Below are 23025 nucleotides of genomic sequence, written 5' to 3' on the forward strand. Positions count from 1 at the left end.
TTCCACCCTATGATGAAATCAAATTCAAAGCAGCTTACAAATAAAATAGTCATTTGATTAATTGCAAGCTTAAAATGCCAATCAACCAAATTTCAATGGCCAATGGCCTCTGAAGATTTAAGACAGGTTATGATACAGCATTAACTTGTATCCTAGACAGAGCCACATAACATCCAATATCAAAGCTGGTGAATATTTGGTGAATATCAAAACTTGGAGTTCTGTGTATCTATCCAAAGCAATGATGTGATATGATCAGCAGTGATCTGCTGGTCACCCTTCAATCTGTGTGTCACATTCTGAAAATTATCAAGGAAGCATAGTACTGCATTCAGGCCCTGTATACCTGGTTGGGTGTAAAAGTCAAGTGCAATAATGCATAAAATAGGGGTAGTGACAAAGTCTGTGTTGGATGTTGAACCTGAAACATTGCTTTAAGGCTTGTAGCAGTTTGCATTATGCAGGGGTGTGGGTGTAGGTGTGGGTGGGTGGGTGGGTGTTCCTAGCATATATAATAGCAAAGGTGAAGAAGAAAAAACCTTAATTATATTTTTCCAAGTTTCTTCACATTTGGATACAGTTATAAACTGCCACATATTTACAAAATATACTGTCATCTTAACAAAAAAAGTTGGGAGAATTACGCTAGCAAGAAAACTGCAGTCACAGTTTTCACTGTTAACATACTAACACAGTGATCAAGATGGTTGACACATAACATTAAACTGAACAGGTTGAGTGATAGCTCAGTTTGGTGTAGAGCATGAGACTCTTAATCTCAGAGTTGTGGGTTTGAGCCCCAAGTCGGTTGAGAGATTTCTGCACTGCAGAGCGTCGAACTAGATGACCCTCATGGTCCCTTCCAACTCTACAAATCTATGATTCTGTGAACTTGTGTTTAACATGTGCAAATTATTCTTTGCTCCTCTCCAGCTCCTGGATGCACTGCGTGTGGGAGAAACAAAACTATAAACAAGGCAGAGTCTGGTGGGCCATGTCATGAGGATCAGGCCCCTGGTTTTGTTTCTCTTCAAACAAACCACAAAGAGGGGCCAAGGTTTGTTCTTGGCCAGCCTATCGTTGTTTGGAGAGAAACAAACCCCGAGCCCACAAAAGCTTGGGTTTGCACATGAGGCCCAACACTAGCTTGTTTCCTCTGACCACAAAGCACAGGAAAGAGCTGAGCGAGGAGCAAAACACCTGCATGTGTTAAAACTATGTCTTAATATTGTTTGCAAACTGGGCCACTGTCTCCTTGGCTTCTGGGTCACAGCCTCCATATTTCATACCTTCCTTATCTGCCCAAGTCTCTACGCCTTGTGTAACCATTTCTCCCAACACTTCTTCCTCAATTTCTTTCCCCCTCCGATCTGTGCATCCTCCACAAATGCTTTCCCTTCATATTCTTGTTTCCAAATCCACTGGGTTCTTCAGCCATGCTGATAGCTCTGTAAAATCAGCAAAGTAGCAACTACACGCAATTTTAGAGGATTGCAATTCTTTGTCACGCCAGCCCTGAAAATGTCATTCTGAGATGGTCCTGAAAACTGGCTGAAAGCACACAAATATGAACAGAAACTAAGAAAGAGTCAAACAGCGAAAATCAGGAAGAACTAGCATTATTGAGTCAATGATCTAGAGGGGAAACACATGTGCAGCTGATACTAAAGTAGAATTAATGAGAATGAAAATCAGAGGAACAAGCAATTTCAGAAACACACCAAACAACAAAAATGCAAGCCAACACTTCTGGATTCATTTTCCCCAGACCACATTCAGAGGGAGGGGAAACAGCTAAGGAGGAGGCCAGCACAAGGCACATTAGATCTTAGTTTGATATCAACTATAGGAGCGAAGCAGCTGGGGTGGTTTTGGAACAGCACAAAGACAGGCATTATGTCACAGAAGAGGCCCCTGCATTCACTTATAGCATATGGAATAGTGCATCTGACAAAGCAAACGAGAGGAAGGGGCCCAGTATCAAATGCTGCAGTTGCATCCCCTGATTTTTTGGTAGCTTCCCTGAACAATTTGGTGGGATGAGTAAACTTGGACAAACACCACTGCTCACTCCTAACACCACATCAAAAAGTTTTTCGAAAGTCCAAGTACACATCTACTGGATTCAACTCTATCCATATTGATACGCTCAAAGAACTCTAATAGGTTAGTCAGGCAGCACTTATATTTGCAGGAGCCATGCTGATTCTTCTTCAGCACCATTTGTTCTTCAATATGCTTGATAATGAGAGCTGAGCTCTCAACTGTGGCTCCTAGAAGCTGCCAGCATGCGACAGTGGCCACACCCCAGATACGGCTTCGACTGGCTGGCTAAACCAGATGAGGGTAGCCAATGGGTCTCAAACTCTCAGCGAGTTAGGGACTTCACCTGAATGCGAAGACAGGCTTTGGCAGATTGAACAGATGAGACCAACTGTGGGTCCAATGGTCAAGAAAGCGTTTTCTGCATGTGCTGTAGAGGAAAGTGAGGGGCGGATGAGGCTCGTCAACCTGGGATGGTAGCCCATCTAGGAGAAGGAAACCTCTGTCCTAAGAGAAGGAAAACTCTGGTCCTAAACCTCTGCTGCCTTGTGAGATATCTTCAGGAGAAGAAAAAGCTAAGGAGTAAACCCAACACAAATTCAGAGTGGAGTCCCTAAGGCGGTTGGATGGCGCCCTGTACACCTCCTTCTGGCAACTCTTGCAGCCAAGCTGGTGCCAGATGTATTGCTCTGCTGTTCTTTAGACCACACCAGCGAGGCTGAGAGCAGGGTCTTGTCGTCTGGGCAGCCCAGGACCTCCAGACACACTGCCCAGGCTTGCGTCCTGGCGAGGTCACTTCAGTGCGGCTAACACAGTGGTTTGACTTCACCCCCGGAGGTTCACTCCATTGCCTCTTGAGAAAGACAGGCGCAAACAACAACAACAGTGCTTGATGATTTTGTGTTTAATAATGCTTTTCATATTAGTTTTCCCAGAACAGCTAAGTGGTCTGTAATTTCCTGAATCTCTCCCTACTCCCCTGATTTTTTTAAAAAAATGGTATTGTAGTTGCCACTTCACAATCCCCAGGTAAGGAGACTGTTATTAGGGACAAGTTACATAATTTTATTACAAGAACAGCAATTTCACATTTGGGTGGGTGCCATCTGGATCCAGGGACTTGGTAAGCTTTTGACAAGGCCTAGAATTTGTCTCCAACCACTATTTAAATTATAAGTTTATTAAATTTATTAGAAAAGCTTTATTAAAAAAAACTTGGCATCTTACAGCAATTAAAATATACAAAATATGTTTTTTAAAACTGTAACATAAATGTGTATAATAAAATGAGACAACACTCTCTCCCCCCAAGAATGAAACATAATCAGGAATAGTTAATTAACATTATGCTGATATTTAAAAATCAGCCAATCACATCCCATTAAATGTGTGGGAGTAGAGTAATAGCCTGGAACCACTGTAAAGCAGTATACCCCTCCCCAACTCAGGCAATCTCTCCATGAAGATGCTACAGGAAACACTACTGAAAAGCACCAAAATCTTTCTCCTGGCACAGTTCCTTGAGCATGTCACCCAGGAAAGTTTCTATACCTTAGATTCTTCCTAAGAAAGTTGGTACAGGTACAGCAATCTGAACTACATCTTCTGCATTGAGGATAGATGCAAAGAATTCATTCAGCTTCTCTGCACTCACTCTTTTATTCCAATCACTCACATTTAACTCCTTCATCATCCAAAAATCCAGCCATCTCCCCCAGCTGGTTTGCTGCCTCTAATGTATTTTGAAGAGGGTTCTTAAAAAAGTTGACTTAAGTGTTTTTACTGATGCACTGTCTCATGCTTCTTTTGCATCCCTTGTTATCAGCTTGCATTTCTTTTGCTCAAATTACTGCTCATTTTTGTTCTCATTTGGGCATTCAGCTTGTTCTACACTTTTCTTATTAGACAGCCATTCCACAGAGTGTAGCCACTTTAATTTTGTTTTTATGCTAGTTGCCTCGTTGGTGGATAAGGCGGGGTTGTGCTTAATAGCTTTCTATTTGTAAATCATAGGACACAGGGTATAAGGCCTGAATAAAACAGAAGCTGGTAGATGAAGCATATGAAAAAGCAGGAGGGGGGGTGAGCCATTTCAGCACTGAAGGCTGAGCTGGAAATAGATTACAAGCTAGAGGGCTGCAGTTGATTTACATATTTTAGTTGCATGTTGCCAGGCATACTGCATTTACTCTACACTGGATCCTCAGCACTGTGATCGATTGTCTCAGATGTGAAAAACCTGAGTTATCCCTTAAATTATAAATTCAACATCCAGATTGATATTTGTTAGTTGGGCAATCAATTTTTTGCTGCTTTGCTTCCTATTTCTATTATTCAAACATTGTCACTCCACGATTTTTCAGCCACAGGACAAAAAGCTACATTTACCAAATGAAAACGAGGGTTCTCTAAATTGGGAAAGCCTTCCCCAGTCTTTCTCTGACACAAAAGGATGGTTCAGGGACCAATATGAAATACTTTCATAGTGAGTCAGACTAATGGATCATCTAGTCTAGCAGTCAACCCCAATTAGCATCCGGCCACAATTTATCACTCCAAACTGTCTGGAAGCCTTGATATTAGAATTCTAATTCAGGATATAACAGTGAAAAAACCTGGGATGACCACAAGGAAGGTCCATGCTCTATCATAAACACCACATGAAAAGGTGGTGACACCACGTGTCTTCTGAGATTTACAGTTAAAGGGGGCCAAAGCATCAAGATGAGAACTCATAAATACCTTGCTTTTCAATCCAAAGTGTGTGGGAGGTGGTGATGGGGGATATGTGAAAGCAAAATACCTTATTGGAAATAGTTAAAGCAGGCCTTTGCTTTTAAAAATATGAATCCTTACAAACCTGTCAGTAAAGTATCACTCCCTAAATTATTTTACGTAGATGGCATTTGGGAGAAAAATAATGCAAACAGCTAATTCATAAGAAAACGGTGCAGTAGACAGACTCAGCTGGACTGGAACTCAAATTCAGATCAACCCCTTCAGAATTCCCAGGACAATCACAGAAGCCACAGCAAATTACCGATTAGAATGCTAGCAACTGTAATGTGCGCATGATATATATCTGCCACCAAGAGAAGGCAATGCCTGAGAAAATTTGCCAGGAACCGGTTGCTAGATTGGAAAGGAGAGAGCTCTGCATCTGCAAATCTGGCGACAGGCTTCTTATATTCAAGGACGTCATGTGACAGGCCTACTCTGCCTGCTTGGCCACTCCCAGAAAAGGCAAACAAAACCACTCCAGAGTGAATTCCAGCAGGGATTTCAAAGGCAGACATTGCATCAGCCAGGTGTACAGGAAGCAGCTGGGATTCAGAGTCCAAAGGGCAGCTGACCTACTGAGAGGCTCTCAGAGCAAGCTCTCTTTCTGGAATCCTGTGGGAAGGATGAGCAGGAAGGAGGAGAAATGCTTCAGAGACAGAACAGGCCGCATCTGCTTCACAAAGTCTTTGTACTAGTGCTCCGGACCTGGCTGCTCTCCCAGAGATGATGCAATCCCAAGGAACAAGGTCTGCGCCAGAGAGAAGTATTCACAGCCTATGCAGATGGCAAGTCAGCCAAGGGATCTCTGATGAAAACACGCCCCAGCCAATCCAAAGGCAGCAGCCTCCCTTCCCCACAGCTACCCCACCCCACCATTTGGTAGAGGAAGGAATCCCACATTTCATGTCATTGCCCCCGTGACTGAAGACCGAGGGAGGGAGGAACTAAGCATTTATGCTGCCTTAGAATGTTTCCCACCTCGGTCTGTCTGAGGAGGAGGAAGGGAAGGAATAAAAACGCACGCAATATGGGGTGGGAAATACCCAGATCCTTTCCTAACACCCTAACTATAAGCGCAGGGCTCTCTCCAATCACTTCCTTGTCAGTACAAGTCTAAACTCCCCAAACACGTACACAGCAGCTCTGCTGTGACTGGCTGCCTTGGCCCTACTCTCAGAAACCATGCAGAGACACAGCACTGGGAACCATGGCAACACGACACAGTGCAGCAATTATGGAGCCGTGGCAGCTACTCTATACTTAAGGTTCAGCCCCTACCTCCATTATAAACCTGATTTTATTCCTTCCTCCCCTTAAAAGTTACCAGCAAATGATCCTTCAGACCGATCAAACTGATCGTATATGTTTTGCAGGCTGCTGCCATGGGGGTGGGGAGAGGGCAGGGAGGGTGGAACAGTAAACTAGAAAAATTCAGTACAGAGAAGTGGGATCAGCTACTTAACACAAACTCTCTATCATCTTGCAGGGTCTGACATGTTGTTAGAAGCACTCATAACAAAATGTAAGCTTGATGGTGCTGGTATGATTCAGGAGCCACAGAATCAGTCCACAGGCTGTCAAATGGACATTTAAGCCTTTTCTGGGCACTCCTAAACAGGTTTACATCATCACTCACATGATTTTGGGGGTCAACGTTCTAAGAACCATCAACGCAGTAAGTACCATGTAACAGCACAACTGGGAGGTGAACGGGTAGCCATATTCACTACAGAGAAGTTTGGACTGCATGTTGGTGAGTTACTCTGCTGTAAAGCTTTGTTAATGGCTTGTGCACATCTGTATAGGCCTTGCACCCAGCTTGCTGCAGTATCTTTGGGAGAAATTAACTGTTTCTGGAGTCAAATTAAGCCTAAATGAGGCTCCATTTTAAAGTTGCTTAGCCCCTCCCACACATGAATGCTAAGAGGCACTGAAGTCCAAGTATTCCAAATCCTCCTTAATTGGAACCCAGGTTTCTCACACAATCTACATACAATGTGAGTGGGCAGAAGATAGATCAGAATCTACCAGTGGATCATAGATTTAAATGACTCCCAATTTTTGTTCTTAAAGAACAAAACAACTGTTCCCACATAAATTAGGCTGCTAAAATGAAGAAAGCTAAGCAGGGCTTTAGTGTGAAAGGACTGTGAACTCAGTTCAGCTCTCATACTGAAAATCAATTCCTAGACTCAAAATATGCTCACAGGCAGTCCGTTTTCTACTTCTAATTCTATGTCTTTTGCACCTGGCTCTGGCTGGTAGATCTTGGGGTTCTTGTAAAATAACAAGGATAAAATCCACCCACCACTGATCAACAAGGCCATGCATATACAGGTAAGAAACTCCAGGGAGTGGTACAAGCCATGTGTGGGAATGCAAAAGGCTGGGTCCTTAAACTGGTTTAATGTAAAGCAGTAACAAGCAGAGACCTGCCCAAAAATTACATCTCTGGAGTCAGACATAGACCTCCACTGTAGCAGCACTACTGAACGTTTCCAAGGCCAAAGAAGCACTGAAGTCTTTTTGGCCATTTAGTAGGCTCAAAATCATGCCAACAAAAACTTTACAAGCCAAAGCTGCAGTGGGCACCAAAAGGAGAAGATGTGAAAGCCTCCTTGAAAGCGCAGTGTGTGTTCCACGAGTAACAAACACTCCTATGAGCTGCTGGCCACAAAAGCAATTCCTATGGTGCCAGGTGCCATTCTCGTTCATGGCTCTGCCTCCCTCCCAAGGCTCATTTTCAGCCGATGTGCATTCCCTCTCCCTCACCCAGTGGCCTCTTCAGGTATTTATCAGTGTCAGTTTTTCACAGAGCCGGAGGCTATATGGTCAAGAAGAGTCCCTGCCTACAGGCTTCACTAAAATCAGATTTGGTATTTTCATTGAGATGTGCCCTGGAAAAGCCAGAAGGAGCTTCCCCAAGCTGAACCGGAGAAGCTGAAATAGGCATACAGTGGAACCTTGGGTGACATACCGTCCTCCTTACAAATGCTTTGGGTAACGAGCTCCACTAACCCGGAAGTAGATGCTCCTGGTAGCAAGAGGCCCCATTAGTGAAAGTGCGCCTCAAGTTAAGAACGGTTTCGGGTTAAGAACAGACCTCCAGAACGAATAAAGTTCGTAACCGGAGGTACCACTGTATACAGTATAAGGGTGGTGCAACTGTTGCAAGTACATAATTGTATAGTGTAAAAAACCATCCCCACACAACACCATTGCCATGGCTAGAACAATTCAGGAACCTTTTTAAAAAAGCTTTGGAGATCATGAAAGGATAAACACCCAGCCAGATATTCACATGAGAAAAAATGTGTCTTAAAAATGCAACGCTTCCTGCTCCTCTCAGTGGCTCCGTCGCCCAAGAAGATACCCTTCCGCCCTAGAATGAAAGTGACTAGGCCAAAAGCTGTATTAAGGGAGTAGCAGTTGGGGGGGGGAGCAGATATTGCTACACAAAAATAATCACCTCTGCCCAGTCTTAGGTTAAAGGGCAACATTCTACACCACTCCCTCTAGTCCACACACCCACTTTATACATTTTCCTCCTTGTCAATCATATTTCTGTACATGCATACAACTAAAGACAAGCAAATACAAGAGTTAGTAAACAGTATTATCTACATCCCATGACCCTGGAAATTTCCACTAACACTAGGATCACCAACGTCACTTTTGTTATTTCTCCTAATTTCTAAAAATGTTCCGAGGCTCAGACTTCTATGATCAGAGCAAAGACTCTGTGTTTAGCTATTATATACTTGCAATTGCAAAGCTGGAACTGTAAGCATTTTTAAAAATAGCTATGCCTTCAAAAGAATGTCTGAATTACCTCTTTATTCTGCTTACTAGTACAGGAGCTGCACAAAACATATCACTACAGAACAGGAAAAAACACTCAGTGGTTAAAACAGAGAAAAGCAAGGCCCACGAACGTGAGATCTGATTACGGTTTTTTAGCATTTGCTGACTTCTGAGGAAGCATAGAGAAGCTAACCAAAGCAGAATGCCAACTGAGCAGAGACCAATGTCCGAACTACAATGTAAAAAAAGAGGGAGAGGGATAGGCCTGGTTGCACGTGATACTTAATTTGTGAAGTTCCTTAATTGCAACATAGCTTGCTTGAGAATTCTATGACGACTTTGGGGACACAGCAACAACCATTCAAGGGAGGCTAAAGGAACAATGAACATGTCAGGAACTACATTCTTAAGGTCACAGCAGACACTGCATAAACTGGCAAGTTTCAAGAAAGGGGATATGTGATCTGGATAGCAAGAGAGAGGCAGGCGATTTGTCTGAAGAGATTTGCCAGCAATGACGGATCACATGCAAGTGTGACCAGTCAATCCTGTGAACAAGGAGAAGGAATACAGAGCAGAGTTGCAGGTCTATCAGAACTATCACTAGATGATGGGAGTAGAAAGCAAAGAAAATGTGTGAGTTGGGAGTTTGTGGGTACCCCCAAAAAGGCTGGTTCTAGCAGACATTGTGGCATGACGAGAAGTGCCTTTCTGCCCATTCTGTGGTGATCTGAGTATGGCTACCTGTTTGTTCACCAGTGGTCTGAGAGAAGTGCAGCAGATTCACATCTACTAGGGATTAAGCTCCACTGACGACTCTGGGACTTGCTTCTGAGTCAACGTGCACAGGACTGTAATGAACAAGTGGCAACAGCCTTAATCCAAACAAATAAGGGAACCCAAGGCAATCATTTTGACTTCAGTACTGCAAAGATATGGCAGCTTACTATTTCTCTGTCTCAGTTTGCACTCTGGAATAAGGGGACACCTATGACTATTAACTTGCAGTGCAGGAGAAGTGCACAGACAACAACTGCTAAAGGGACTGTTCTTGACTGGTATACTACCACCTCTCACCTCAACAATGGTCTGAGCAGAGAGCTTAACTTAAAAGCTCTAAATTTATAGCGCAGAAATATAATGTTGATACTTCCCGCTCTTCAAACTTTTTAGGAAGCATAATTTTGGGATGTACCCCTTATTCAACACTGAAGATCAAGGCTATCAGACATCCAGAATCTACATTTTATGCTGCTGCTGATTTCAGCATAATTATCCTATCTTAGAGAGGCTTTCCGAAAATCACAGCAACATTAACAACCCTCCCTCGTTAAAGTAGCATGTGCTTCACAGGTCATGGGCACGACAGACTGCAGTCAGAATCTGAAAATCGCCAGGCATATTTTGCACCCGGCTATCAGCCACTTGCGACCAACTGAAGAAGCCCTGGCACCAGGATGGCAACTGATGTCTCCACCATCTGAGGTACATGCCTGGGGATCCTTGGATCTTGACTGTTCTCACGATTTTCCCAGCCACTCTGGGCAGCTTACAGCACATATAATTTTTTTAAAACATCAGACATTAAAATTTTCCTGATACAGGGCTGCCTTCAGATGTCAACAACGAATTCTATCCACTGTATTTTATCTGCACAACCAGAATGAATTTCAGGAACTAAAAGTTGTATTGAAAAATACAACTTTCGAGTTGTCTGGCCCCCAAATGGCAACTAGGTTTTCTGTTTTTGTCACTTAACCCTGTTTTAAGGAGCCATTTGGTGCCTAGCTTATATATCTGAGGTTCTGTATACCTGAAGGAGCGTCTCCTCCCCCATCATTCTGCCGGACACTGAGGCCCAACGCCAAGGGCCTTCTGGTGATTCCCTCACTGCGAGAAGTGAGGTTACAGAGAACCAGGCAGAGGGCCTTCTTGGTAGTGGCGCCTGTCCTGTGGAGTGCCCTCCCAGCAGATGTAAAGGAAATAAACAACTATCTTATTTTTAAAAGACATCTGAAGGCAGCCCTGTTTAGGGAAGTTTTTAATGTTTAATGCTGTATTGTGTTTTTAACATTCGCTTGGGAGCCGCCCAGCGTGGCTGGGGAAACCCAGCCAGATGGGCAGGGTATAAAAATTAATAATAATAATAATAATAATAATAATAATAATAATCTATTATTATTATTATTATTATAACACTGACTGAAGTACTTGTTCTGCATGCTAACCGTTGCACTCTGTGTTAATCATAGTAATGACCCACTGCTTTTTATCATCTTCAACCATGGTGACCATATCATAATGAAGGGCTAGGGCAGTGCTGCTGCCCCTTCCTGGAGACTCCCACCAAAAAAGGACAGATTCTTCATTTACACTCCCCAGTTATTGATTTCTGAAGATCTTGACCAAAGGCTTATTCTTCACAACTCTTCATCCTTATGCAAATCATTCCAAAGCAACTCCCAAGTCTGGGAGTTTTCACATACTGCATCTCTGAATTTTACTAGTTTAGTGTCAACGTATTCATATATATGGTTCAAGAAGCTATATATATAAATATGGAAACAAATGTACTGAGGAAAAGCTAAGCCAGAGAAAAGGTTTCTGAACTTGCTTCTAATGAAGACCTGCCTGGCTATCCAACATTCATTCTTAACTATATTTGGTATTAGGAAGCTGCTTCCATCACATCAGGAACTGCTTCCATTCTGCAACACCTGCAACTGGGGCCCCAAACACACTGCCTCCACTGACATGTTCCATACCTAGCACACACATCCCCAACACAGCAAAATCCCTACATTAAAACAAGAGTCATCTGCTCTGTCAGTTTTTAAAGCTCTGACTCATCTGCTTCCCTCTTTCTCTTTAAGGCTAAAGCAAGCAAGCAAGGGAGTAAAGGCCTGAGAAGAAAACCTAACTTTCTAGAGTCTCAGGTAAGCAGATTTTACCACAGTTCTTTGCTGTATTCTAAAGGGAGACATTTTGCTGCCTAGAATCAGTGCTTTCTTCCAGGGGAGAAAGGGAGCTGCAACACTGCTAGACAGAGTTCAGCTGCTGCAACGCAGCTGCTACTTGTAGAAAAGGCTACGGATTTCCTCTCATGCCTCCAAAACCAGCAGATTCTACTACTAATCTACTTCCCTACATTCTCAGACATAGTCTCATTAACTGTTTCCTCAGCCAGTCGCAATATGCAAGAGGATCTCCAATCTGCAATAATCAACATCTTTAGCTTACATAGAAGTCAAATGTCCCACTTCAGCTTAGCCATTGCAGAAAACTGAAGGATTCTTAACACCCAAGCTCACACGATTTTTCCTGGAGCAAGGGTTTACACAATGTTGGGAGAGTCAGACAGGTTTTCAACGATCATGTCATGGGAAATTATGAGGCTCTTACAGATATTCCGGTAGTTTTGTGCTACAAACTACCTGCCCTGTCTGGAACTCGCAACTGTTCATTCTAGTGGTCTGCAACATCAACACAATTAGCAGGCTGGTTCACTTACAACCGTATCAGTGCAGAGGCCCTTTCAGAATGCTCAGAAAACTTTAAGAGTGACTTTTGACCAAGAGCAGGATTCCAGCATTTATGGGGTGAAAGGAAACAAACCCAAGAGATATAAACCAAGCTAGTAAATGCAACACTTCAAAATCCCATTCCTGAAAGTAAATGGACAATAGATGTAGATCAGATTCACCCTAACAAGTCTGTACTGAATGTGCAATATCTTCCAGTCCTAAGGCCTGGTTCTTATGGTTTCTTGCTGCTGACATGTGTCAGTGAACCAAGAAAACTAACTTTAAGAAATTAGGAGTTAAGCAGAACAGACACTAATTAAATATAAAGGTAATAGGACTGCAAAATAGGGTTTTCCTCCCTCTGAATGTGTGTAGATAGATGTAACTATCCTTCAAAAGCCAATGTTCCCAGTGAAACAGACCCCTGTGCCCAAAATTTCATGTTGCAATAAAGGTGCCAGAGGACTATCTTCTTTTCTGTTATGAACTACTATTCTGAAAGATGCAGTCTGGTTAACCGTTCAACTAGCATTTAAAAGGAGGGAAAGCACTTTTAAGATATTATAGGTTATAACTGAAGACTAGGAGACTAGGGATGGATTGACTATGGTACAGACCTGTTAAACGCCTGACTTTACTGGAGAAACCTTCATGCCCCAGCATGCTATAAGCATTAAGGTGGAGGGCAGCATGTTGGGATTTGTAGTGTATACTAGCCAGCAATGCATACTTACAACAAGCTACTGCAGATCCGCCTCTGACAAGTTTTCAGTGCAACCACCCCTCTGACTGGACTTGATAAAATTTACCAGGCTATAAATATATTACATTATCTTTTTAATTCTACATGGGAAACCTATGGCCCTCCAGCTGTTTTAGGGACCACACGTCTCATAATTCCTGACCATTAGCCATTCCGGCTCATGTCCAACATGTGGAAGGTTCCCCATTCTTGATATAGGACATATGTTCTAGCCTCAAGTTCTCTCCAGTTTCACAGATTTCCCCCCACATATAGAGATGTACAGTCAGATCACCAATAGCAAGTCACTGAAGAGTGACTTATCTTCAGAATTTGTTAGCAAGCCACTGAAAGAATACACCACAAAAATACTATTATAGTCCGTATTTAATTAGAGTAAGGGGCAGTTTTGTGGTAAAAAAATTCCAAACAGTATTTTACTTTCACTTTAGTAGTATTGGACACACATAGCATGAGACACTGAGCCCACCCAAAGTAAGGTCTGACACCACAAAATCGCAAAAGGAGGAAAATACTATCCCCATTTCACAGAAATAAGACTTTTCCAGAAAGGTGAAGCTAACAAAGCTGGGAAGTGACCCAAATTTACTTAAAGATCAACAGAAAAACCTACCTAAAAAAACAACAACAGAAGTTTTCAGCACACGAGATAATTCTAGTTTTTAAAACTACTGACTATCAACTGATGTAGTTCATCTAGTACAAATCTGTGCACAAAAGATTATTTCTATTTTATCAAACCTATTTCAGTCATAGGTTAAGTCAATTAAGAACAGATTGAAGCTAATCCGAAATAAGCTACTCTTAACACCAAAGTAAGTGTCCAGTCAAGGTTGGCATCACTTAAAACCAGTACAAGTAATATTGTGAATTTTAGGTTTCAATTCCAACCCAACTTATCTGGGTGGGAATAAGCTCCTTGAACTCAATAGGATTTACTTCTGATATAGTTAGAATTGTGCTGTAAGGTACTAAGTACAGTATCAGGAAATGAGGCCCATCACTGCTGCCCCATCTCCAACTGTCCTCTTAACAATCATAATTGCCGCTGAAACACATTTGATGTGAAAATATCAGGAAGGTATATGGCAACTCCCATGACGACACAGTTTACAGACTTTCAACATGCATTCAAGCAGACTTGGGAACACAACTCAAGTTTATCTCCAGATGCAAGCCTGACCTAGGCTGTAACACACAACAACAGACAGGTCACAGGGTACCCTAGGAGTCCCAAAAAATATATTTTTAAAAATGGAAGATACATTCAAACTACTGGAGGGTTCTCACAACTCTCCACTTCACTCCATGAAAATGTTTCAAAACTATCTATGTACCTTAGCCCACAAGCAATCAGGGGGAGTAGCATTTATTCTACAGCAGACATAGGCAAACTCGGCTCTCCAGATGTTTTGGGACTACAACTCCCATCATCCCTAGCTAACAGGACCCGTGGTCAGGGATGATGGGAATTGTAGTCCCAAAACATCTGGAAGGCTGAGTTTGCCTATGCCTGTTCTACAGCACTTATTAAAAGCAAGTGCCTACAGCAATATACATTGCAGTTCAACTGATGCAACAAAGAACTTAGACCCCAGTAACCTTCAGTAAGCCACAACCTCTCTACTTTATATCCCAAACAACGTGAGATTCATGAACTATGCCATAGGGTTGAAGGGCTATGTAAAACAAAGCAATGATGATAGGGATCATTCAAGTACATCAGGCATCTAGATTCTAGGGGAAGAGCAGAAGTAACACAGATGTGACAATTTGTGACAAGGAACAAAGTGAAACTAACTGAAATGTGATACCACTCATCCACTTGTGTCTCAAAAACAATAATTTAATACCTGGTGCAGGTACGTATATTCTCTTGACTCCGCCCCCTCTCCACACTTGATTTATACATAGTAAAGGAAGTTATACACAGGTCTATAGCACTAGTATTACTAGTACTAATCAGCAACAGTACTAATAGTATTAGTAAATTAGTCCTGGACTATAGTTTGCAGGAGGTATAAACAAGAATAAAACTGACAATGGAGGTTTAAAGCTGTAGTTTCCTTCTCGCCCCTCTAAAAACGACCTACTTTCCGGACAATCTTATAGCCTGCCATAGGTCTACAGCATAGGACACAAATCTAGATAACATATGACTTTCCAAATGTTATCATATTAGGTAACCTAGAAATGAATTTTGTTTCCCAGTAATGAGGAACTCATGCTGTGAAATTTCAGAAACGTTCTTGTGACCTCCATCTCAGGAGTGGTCTACATGGCTAGAAGCACTCTTCATGCCACACTTTCTGTGTTATATGGCTCGAAACATCCATTTTCTAGCCCAGGTTTAGCTGACAATTTTGTCATGGCATAGGATGCAACAGAATCTAACTGACACACCTTGAGGTCCATGGGCCCTGAAGGACTAACAAGAGTAAACTTGTCTGCATCAAACAACAACAGCAACTACAGCTTTAAACATGAGGTGTTGCTTTTAGTCACACTTGCATAATTTCCTAAAGTCGCATTCAACTAGCAACTTGTCAGTGCTTCGTTTCACTCTTTCGATCCAAAGGCATTCGGATTTTTAAAACATTTCAGAATAAGAAATGCTTCCGCAGCTTTCACATGGCTTCCCATGCTCTTCAGCAAATTTCATATCTGGGGCTATAGTATGAATGCACAAAAGCCTCCACTATATAATACATGCCAAAAGAAACTCTTTTAGTGGTAAACAAGTTAATCTGAGCATTATAAACTGATTGAGCATGCTATAAAAGCACTGACTAAGATTCCCAGCAACGTACTCAAGTCCTATCCCCTAAGCAGAGTCCAGTAGGACAAAAGTAACTGTTGAATACTGCCAGTGTGGAAAAGGGAAGGAATCCTCCATAGTTAGAATAGTGTCAAACTTCCACCCCTGGTGTTGTTTAGCCAGAAGGTAAAAAAGAAAGAAAGAGCTGTGGTTTTCAATCCATCTGTATGTACAGAAGTACACGTTTCTCAGTTCTTCCAGATAAAAAGGATCAGGCCTAGTGAAATGTCATTAAAGTTTTTTTTCCAAACTTTCCTCTGCTATGATGGCTTGTAAGCACTCACTAACCGTTTGCAATCCATATGCTAGAAGCAACTGCCAGAGACTGCCATTCCTTTGGGATACTGAAATACCTCAGAAACAGAGAAATCCCTACTCTACTATGATTCTAATGAACAAGCAGTAAAGCAGAAGGAGATGTAGATTGATAGATATATAGATGAAAAATATTCTTCTTTGAAAATGCACTACCACCACATAAGTCCCATTTTGTTCTCTGAAAGAGGTTTGTTAAACCAGCTGTTAGAATAACTGAAAAGCCTGATATTTGCTAATTAAAGTATTCAAGACTGGGTTCTTAATGTTAAAAGATTCAAGCACAACATTTAGGCTACCCCTTATCATTTATCTGGGATAAGACATCAGTGCAGCAAGAACCCTGATAATCCAGGCCCACAAAGAAGAGTGAAGAACATAGCAAGACTGTAAAAACTTACATTGCCTAACTTTCTATTTTTAAAAGTCACACAAATTAGATGTACAGGAAGTGAGACTATAAGCGACTGTTTTTGTCTTCAGCAGGGATGCCCCCAAAATAAATGAATTCCAGAACTTCTGCTCAAGGAATCCATTCAAGTGCCTCTTCTACACTAGTGTAGTCCCACTGTCCATCAGAGAAAATTGCTCCAGAATTGCCCCTAATATGAGTAAAATCTGCCAGGGCAATGACTAACTTTTCAATTTCTCAAACCCGATGTATTTATTTTCAATTGTCAATACTTGAAAGCCAGTTCCTTATCTGTTAGCCATTATTCAACCTGAGTAGCCAACCTTTATCAATTTCATTCAGCTCCTCCACCTTACAGGATAAGCTCTTTGCTAACACCATTCCAATTAAAGCCATTTGTTCAATACCGGTTTCTATTGCCCTTATGTTTTCTACAAGTCAACATCCCCACAAAACTGCATTGTTGTAGTGTTTTTGCAGTCTGGCTTAAGGGACCAAAATGTGTGCTACCTAACATACAAAGGGCACAAAGCATCTTAATGTAGGCAACCACACCAGTGTGACTTACAAACTGAAATTCCATTTGATAAAAGGTGCACAAAAGTGCAATTCCATGGATCTTAACTGTTTTCACACACTAATACCACATCCTGTAGAATTCTATCAGTTATATTTTGACTGCACAATCATAATGAATTTCAGGAACCAAAATGCTTTTTTTCACCTACCCCACCCCCACCCCTGCTCACAGTTGTGAAGACTACAGTATTCTTACATCATGAATGGTCCATGTCACCATTAAGAAAAAGAAGTAGAAATAGGTCAATATATATGTGGACTGTTCCTGGATAAAGTTCTCAAAGTTCTTAACCTAGCTTAAGGTTGTAATCTGTACAAGCCAGATATTTAACTAATAATCAATCACGGTAAGTCCATCATTTGAAAAACAAGACTTTAGAGCCATCTTATCCCAAAATAGCAACTAGACATTCCGTTTTGGCGACTGCAACATTGGTTTAATGAGCCATTTGCCCCCTTGCTTATAAATCTGAGTTTCTAACAACAATTCTGATGTGACAAAATAATGTTCTGAATGAGAAAAGGAATGGCCCTACGAAAGGGGCCTCAAACACAAGTAGGTTGAAAGGCCCAGCGGATACTCAGAAGCCACATGCTCCCTGGCATGTTCCTTAATATACTAGAGGGAAGGGAGCACAGAGTTGACTGATAACAGGGTATCCCAGCCTTGAAAACAGCTTAATATTTTCTGTGGAATACAGAAGAGGAGCTCCAGGCCATGTTGAAGACCAATGAAGGATCTCACTACAATTAATTCTGTTTGTGTCCTGAATGGAACATGCAGCCATTAGCTCCATTTCAGTGGCATTCAGAAATGAAATTCAAGTGAATACTAAAGATCTTAGGGCACTGCTCACTGACAAGCTCAAGGGTCTACTGCAGTTGCTTTGGAGCAGGGAACAGGTGGCACACATTTTTGCCTTTATCTGCTGTTCTTTGTATTGCTTTACTTCTGTTTTTACAACCAGTTAGGAAGCTATCATCAAACTGCTTACTCTGAAGTCTTATTTCCAAATGAGCTCAACAGAATCACTCTAAAAGCCACTTCAAGATTTACAGTGGTCTTCAGTATCATAGCTAAAATTAATAGAAAAGCACTGTAAAGTTCTTGTTTTTTAAAAATTGTAGCATCTGAGTCAAGCATTTTCTAGCAAAAACATTCATTTTCCTAGAACCAGCTAATACCCTTGACACTCAAGGCGCAGAAACATCAAGAATTTTATCAGGATTCCTCCCCAACTGTGTGAGGGGAGAAAACCAGCATGTATGGTTATTAGGGCTCCTAACATTTTGGGTCTCAGGAATATGAGTTATTTTTTCAGTTTTACAAATTCTCATATTGAAAATTATCTTGAACAGTATGGTATATTTGAAATTAGAAATATTTCAAATATACCATACTGTTCAGGATCATTTTCAATATGAGAATCATTTGTACTCAGTTACTGTAGGATAACACTGACCAGCACAGCAATACAAATATCTTTCTTCATAACAGAAATCTGCCAAAATGAGTTGCAGCCTAGACTTATGTGTTAAAGCAGCTCTGCAGGCTTTAAAAAACACTTTTTTAATATGAAAGACCCTGCAGCTTGTTTTTGCATTAATGTCATATTATGAAACCAGGATGCAATTTTAAAGTGTCATCGTTTTCAGTATAAACCATCACAAATGCCACCCTTTAATGTAGGCAAATCATGCCAGATTCTTCTGTTGCTTAAAGAACATTTTCAAGGGTGTTGAACATCTATTCCAGGGGTTCTCAAAACCACAATCTTAACAGCCTCCACCAAAACCAACCAAATCAGAGATTTAGCAAGCATAATCACTTAAGTCCTAGACAAATGGATCAAATCATGGTTGAGGGGCACACATGATGTGTAAACATATAATAGCACTTGCAAGGAAAGCTCCCCTCCTCCTCCATATTGTCAGTTATGGATATTAGGCAACTGCCCATGCCTTACCAACCAGAGGAGGGCACCTCAACACTCTGCTCCCTGACAGATCCAGCACACAAGACAATGTCAAGGAGGAGCTCTGTCTTCCCCTTACAACTGCCAGTGTCTCCTTAAGAAAGACTGCATCACAGTGTTTAACCATGGGGTTAGACTTTGGTGACTGTAAGACTTCAAGAAGCAAGAATATTAAAGCACCACAATACTTGAGCAGGAGCAGATATTTATAAGCACCAGAAATAGACCACTGTTGTATTAGATGGGGAACAGTGTACTTGTTGTAAACCTGCCTCAAGCAGTTCCATGTATGCTTTGCCCAGGTACCTAGCTGGAAGGGGCCATTCTTTCAAATGGGCTCTGCTACCACTTGCAAAATGTGTCATATTTTGACTGCACTCTCTGAATGGAAAATCCTCTCAGCGCTAGGAGGCTAGTGTCTGCTGTACACACCCATTGCACAAAGCAGAAATTCCTGTCAATAAGGCAAATGGGGCCCAGGCAATGTAAGGGGAGGAAAGAGAACTACAAACAATAAGCAAAGCATCTGGCTCTCTGATTTACTGGAAGGGAAGCTAAAGTCAGACAAACTGTAATCACAGTGCTGCATCTCCCACTTCAGAAAGATCAGATCAATTCTTGCAATTGCAAAGGCTGTAAAGGAGACAGACATCCCTGGATATCCAGGCCAAATCCTAAAAGCAGTCCCAAAGACTGTGACAGTGATGGGTGAAAACTCAATTTGCATCATCCTAGTTGAAAGCTTGCATGCCCCAGAAAGAAGAGTCCCCTCTCAGTGCATGAACCAGCCATCTCCTAAGTGCAGCACTAATGGAGGTTGTGCTGCTGTCCTTCCCTGGAGACAGCAGCCAACACTACTGAAGCTTCTCACGTTGCAACCAGAGCTCCAGAGCCAACATTAGCTGCTTGTCAACGCTCTGAACGTTCACCCACAGGATCCAAAGCAACAACCTCGGTCACCTCTGCGCTGCAAGACATAGCTAGCAAAACCGACTTCCTGGGCCAGCTGGAGGGGGGGGAGGGGGCAGACTGCCTGATGTCACCTTCATAGGTGAAAAGGGAGAGTCCTGAACGCCATTAAGGAAGTAGTCCGTCTTTGTCTAATCTGTAACCCATATCCTCAAGTGTCGACAGCTCATTTGGAAAACATTTTTGCAATCAGGCCTATGTCTTCACTGCCAAAAATCATGGGTTTTGAGGCCATGGCCCCATCCCCCTACAATACAAAACCAATTCATTGTGCTGCCCACAGCCTCTGCCTGAGTGAGCCTTAAATACTCCAATTACATAATGGGCCAGGGAGAGAAACTGCAGGAGGCCACACTGCAAGGGCCATTATCTCCTTAAAGTAACACCAACCTCAGCAAAAGGAATCCCAGTAGCATATTTTGTTCCATTCTGCAAAAATCTCCCTGAACATAGGGGCTGCTGCCTGAGGTACAGGAGACCCCACTGGTTAACTGCAGAGACCAAAACCTCTCTCAGCTAGGTACTTCACAAGGAAGAAGCTCCTGACATTCTCTAACCTCACCAACCACTTCCCAGATTGCTAGACAAACCATTCCCCAAAACTGTAAAAAGGATTTTTGTCTCAGTTCAAGGCAGCTCTGTTTCAAGTAGCAGACCACTGGCACCCCAAGGACAAGCTGCTGGGGGGACAAGAGTGGGGGGAGACTATGACGACCTTGCCCACAGCACTATTATTGTGTTTACAAGGGGCTGTGTTACCAATTAAGACGCAGAGATCAATGCAAGAAAACCGAAAAAAGTACCCTGACAGAGCACACACGTCAGACAATGAAAAAGTTGGGGGAGGGGGTCCATACTGCAGCCTCCAGCAGCAGGCAAGGGAAAAGGAGAAGAGGATTATTAAAGTGCACCACCATCGCCACACAAGCACCATGAGAAAGCAGAAAATGCAGGTCAAACACCTCCTCCCCCGTTGCCTGAAGGAGCCAGCAAGTCAGAAGCAGACAGCCGAGGAAAGGGAGGGGGCGGGAAGGGAAGGAGCAGCAGCAGCAGCTCAGGGGAAGCTGCTTCAGCACATGGAGGAGGAGGGGTGGAAGCAGAGGGGAGGCAATGGTGAACTCACAGAGGAGCACAGACGGGCGGTCGCACGCACACACACACATACACACACCCTTTCCTGGCAAACAGCTGCTTTGAAGTGGAAGCCATCGTCCCAGAAAGGGATTTTCCCACATTCTCACAGTAGGCTTTCCACAGAAGATTGGACCGACTACTTCCCCACCTCCAGCACGACCCTGCTCCACACACGCACACATACACACTGCACCGAGAGAATCCTGCCTGGGAACCCGAAAGAGGAATGAATTCAGAGGTTCCTTCAAACCACCACCCCTCCCCCACCACCCATTCTCTCCCTCTCACAACACACACACACACAGAGGCCACTCTCCCTCCCACCCCTTCCAGGACCAGACACGCAGGTTCGCCATGACGCCCCCGCTCTCCTCCAGCGCCTGGCACCAGGCAAGCTCACCCGCACCCCCCACGGCGAGGAAGGTGGGGGATGGGTGGGAGCGAACTGGAAAACAGTCCCACCACCTTCCCTCCCTGCGGGAAGACCTCGGCGGGGATTCCCACTCATGGACGCACCCCCAATCACACACACACACACTCACAGACACACAAAAAAGGGAGGTATATAGAAATATATATACACACACCTATGCACCTTTGGAGGTATCAGGATGTAAAGACAGGAGTGCGTGTGAATGTATGTATATATACAGATATATATGCACACACGTATATGTATACACATTCACACGCACCCCTCTCTTCACATCCAGATGCCTCCAAAGGTGCAGGGAAACCGGGGTGTCCAACGCAGGCCAGGGAGTGCGACCTCTTTCTTTCCCCTCCGACATGCGGGAGAGGCTCCACTTCCCCTGGAAGAGCCAGGCTGAGGGACTTCTCCCTCTCTCGGCCCTCCCCGCCCCCCACACCCCTAAACCCCCCACAGCAGGGCAGGGAATGCGTGGAGAGAGTTCCGGGGCAGCTGGAAAGATGCGGGAGCTTGAAAGGAGGCGGTGAGAGAAGGGGCTGGAGCAGAGGAAGGAGCACCGAGAAAAAACCCCTCACCACCGCCGCCACCTCCATAAGTTTCCCGCCCCTCCCCCTCCATGGCTCTCTTTCCCACCCGCCTCCCGCCTTTGGAACGGGTGTCCCCTCTTCACCCCACACGCCCCCTTTTTCCTGCTCTTCATTTGCCTTGGCTGACCTGTCCGGCCCGTTGCCCGGGCCCCCGGCACTAGGCCCTGCTGGGCGCCACGGTGTTTCCTAGGCGGCAGGCGGGACCGAGAGCTCAAGCTCCACAGAGCAGCGGCCGCGGCCCCTCCCCCTCCGCGGCACCAGCGAACAGCCAACAGCTCCTCCTCAGCAGGCCGGGCGGAAACGGCACTGAGCGCACGGGGATTCCCAGCGCTGGCGCCAGGGGCGCCCCAGCCACGCCCACCGGCCCCACTCATTGGCCGGCTTTTCCGCGCGATCTCCACCCCCTCCGCTCTCGCTCCCGCCCCCGCCTCTCCCGACTCCTATTGGGCCCCTTCCCTTAGGGCAGGCGGTCGCCCCCATCCCGTCCCCCTGTAAGCCCCAGCGGCCCCAGCCGCCGCCAGCTTCCCAGAGGCGCTGCCCTATTGGTTGTTGGAAACGCCACTCAGCTTCGCGTCAGCCTCAGCAAAGGCTATAAAAGCAAGCGCGGCAGCTTTCCCCGGCTCAGAGCAGTGCGGGTGCGGTGGGTGGATGGATGGGTTCTATAATAGGGAGGAGAGAGCGAGAGAAGCTGTTCAGGGCAGTTTGGCTGCTGCCCGCGCCTCTGCGCACGTGGGTCTGCTGCTCTACGTGCTTAAGGGCGAGGCAATCTTCCGATTGGCTCGTCTTTAGCCAGTCCCACGTGGGGTTAAGTGCTGCTTGGGGACACGTGGCATGGGAGCGGGGAGGGGCCGGGCTCAGCGCTGGCTCCGGAGGGCGCTTCTGTGCATGCG

The 23025-nt window shown here is 44.0% G+C and overlaps 1 protein-coding gene across 5 annotated transcripts in view; it reads right to left on the reverse strand.

The window, feature by feature from the left end:
• The window catches only part of SETD5 (SET domain containing 5), a 64059-nt gene extending 41609 nt beyond the window's left edge, over window positions 1–22450 (reverse strand). For all 5 annotated transcript variants that reach the window (XM_053378462.1, XM_053378460.1, XM_053378459.1 and 2 more), the window contains exon 1: window positions 22263–22450. The gene's annotated coding sequence lies outside the window, so the exon portion shown is untranslated. The remainder of the gene's footprint in view (window positions 1–22262) is intronic.
• Between the last annotated feature and the right edge of the window lie 575 nt (window positions 22451–23025).

Source organism: Podarcis raffonei, chromosome 2 (genome assembly GCF_027172205.1).
Source record: "Podarcis raffonei isolate rPodRaf1 chromosome 2, rPodRaf1.pri, whole genome shotgun sequence".
Lineage (NCBI taxonomy): Eukaryota > Metazoa > Chordata > Lepidosauria > Squamata > Lacertidae > Podarcis > Podarcis raffonei.